The sequence below is a fragment of the Blastomyces gilchristii genome (assembly GCF_000003855.2).
Source record: "Blastomyces gilchristii SLH14081 genomic scaffold supercont1.4, whole genome shotgun sequence".
In the NCBI taxonomy this organism is placed as follows: Eukaryota; Fungi; Ascomycota; class Eurotiomycetes; order Onygenales; family Ajellomycetaceae; genus Blastomyces; species Blastomyces gilchristii.
Window position 1 is genome coordinate 166104 of NW_003101679.1, and position 2535 is coordinate 168638.

Consider the following 2535-nt stretch of genomic DNA (forward strand, 5'->3'; position numbering starts at 1 on the left):
AGAAGTGAAGAGTTCTAGAACTTGATTATTATTATTATTATTATTCTTCCATTATACTCATATGCAAGCGGAGCTTATGATGAGTCCTTACGTGATGTTAAATACAGGTCAAGTGTTGGTTATACAGGAGGAAATACAGGTGTTGAGACCACGCCAAGATAACAAGAACATAGGAAAATACAAAGAAGTGACAATTAGATACATGCGATAATAACTTCCCAGCCCAGGAACATAGAGCAATTCATTGAAGCGATTTGTACACCTCTGTATTTATTAGGAACCTGAGGTGCTTGAGTTCCGGATTTAATGTATCCCCTGCGGGTTTCGAACCCACGCGCCTTGGTTTCCCACGCCAAGGTGCTACCGGGTGGCCGCATTAACCATTCGGCCACCGGGGCTCTAGAACTTGAACTACAACTGAAAAAACTTCATCAACAGAGATTCTCTACAGATTGATCACAGAATGTTAATAATCATTCTGTCATCACATCAACAGCCTGTACAGCCACATGAAATTCTAATCTTGATAAAAGGTTGAAATTCAATCTTTATGAACTGAATAGCTGTGTTGACAAGGCAATCTTTCAATTCAAGAAAGATGTCAAGAATACTGTGAGATCAAACAGTCTGACTGACATATTCAATTACATCACATGAAGTATCTTTATGAAATTGAAACTGGTTGATGCACAGTGCTGATATATAATAGAGAAATGACAGACTCAGAACCCTCTACAAAGAGATGATGAATGAGTATCATTGTAAGAAATCCCGCTCCTCACGGATTCTTTACCTCTATTCCTATCTCTCACATAACCAATAGGGCTAGCGGCCCTTGGCTACACACAACTATATAGACTGGAGTTCACAAATACTATTCATAACTCAGCTTGAATACTATTATACATTTGATCTCTACATTTATCTTTCTATCATGAACACTTCTAGTAGTTAACAGTATATATCATATCAAGCTGCAAATACCTGAATAATCACCTGTGAGCACTTATTCTTACATTTCAAGCTCAGTCAGTCAGCAACTGCCTGTTATAACTGAAAGAACTAGAAACTCATATACTTCAATCCCTGCAAACTCTACTGCAGGCACTCAGGAGCAGCTACCTGAATCATGAATAACTCTTATGAAAGAAGTCTCAGAGAACTTATCAATCACTTACAGAATATCATTCTCTACATCTGTGACAGAGAAATCCTCTGAATTCATGAACAAATCAATCTCAGTGAAGAACATTCTTGAGCATCTCTCACAGAATCAAGCTATTTTTCTACAAGAAATGCTTACTGTCTGCAAACACTCTTGAACTGAGTCTCTAGACATAATCTTCAGAGACATCTGTGAACTGAAAAGAAACTTTCTCAAGCTATGATCACTTAAGGCCATCTATTGAATCATAATCTATAAAAGCTTTTATAAGTTTGTATTTGAAATTGACTCACAAGCCCAGCTGTGTGATATGAAAGATGAAGAAGCTGTCATCTATACAATGACAGACCTCTATTACACTGAAGTCAAGAACTGGCTGAATTATCTAGAGAATGATTATGAGAGATTCTGATGATCTGTTCTCAAGATCTATCTAGAGAATAAGTTGAGAGACTCTGTGAGCTGAACAGAGAACACCTGAACTGTAATCATCAATATTAGAAAAAGAGGTGAGAAATCTGATGAAGACTACTCACAGTGCTTTATAAAATTGTAATATAAATTGAGACCTGTGAAAACAGGGCCCTGAAACAAGACCTGAATGATGATATTTATAAAGAGACTGAATAAAGATATGCAGAACAAGCTCATTGAGCAAGGCTCTAAGTCCTTGACTCTGAAGAAACTGATGACTCTCATTCATCACTTATGAATCACTGTGAGAGTCACAGATCTGTGAAGAGCAGATCATCAACTGGCTCTGTGAGAACTAGAATAACAGAGAACAGATTTATCAGAAAAAGATGATAAGATATAGAGAGATTCATGTCTGACTGCTGAGCAGAGAGAGAGAGCTTCATAAGCTCTCATGAACAGAGTGTATAATAGAGAGATCAAGGAAAAGAGACTCTGCTTCATCTGTTCTAAATCAGAACATCTTCATGCAAACTGTTCAGATAAATCAAAATAGAAATTTGAAAAGTCATGAACAGAGTCAGTAACAGCCTTTTTAAGGGTCTTGAAGCTGACATCTGAATCTGTTACTCTCTCAATGAAAATGCTTACTTATGAAGAGAGACTGCACTATGATACTGCTGCTCTGCAAGCATGGAAAGCATTGATGAACTCAGGATCTCAGATCACTGTGATGTCTCTAAAGCTTGCAGAGTGAATGAGCTGAAAGATGAAGACTGAGAATCTGCTCTTATAATAAGTAGAGTATGAGAACTCAGATCTGAGAACTGAGAGACTTATAAGAGTTATCTTTGAATTACAAGATCTCTCTGAAATCTGAAGAAGATTTACAGAAACTGTAATTATCACAGACATCACAGATGACATGTATTTAAGACTTGCATGACTTCAAAGAC

The 2535-nt window shown here is 37.1% G+C and overlaps 1 pseudogene across 1 annotated transcript; it reads right to left on the reverse strand.

Annotated features, from left to right (window-relative positions):
- Nucleotides 1-309: 309 nt before the first annotated feature.
- Nucleotides 310-398, reverse strand: BDBG_16633 (annotated as a pseudogene). Its single transcript has one exon. The product of its transcript is annotated as a tRNA-OTHER (tRNA).
- Between the last annotated feature and the right edge of the window lie 2137 nt (nucleotides 399-2535).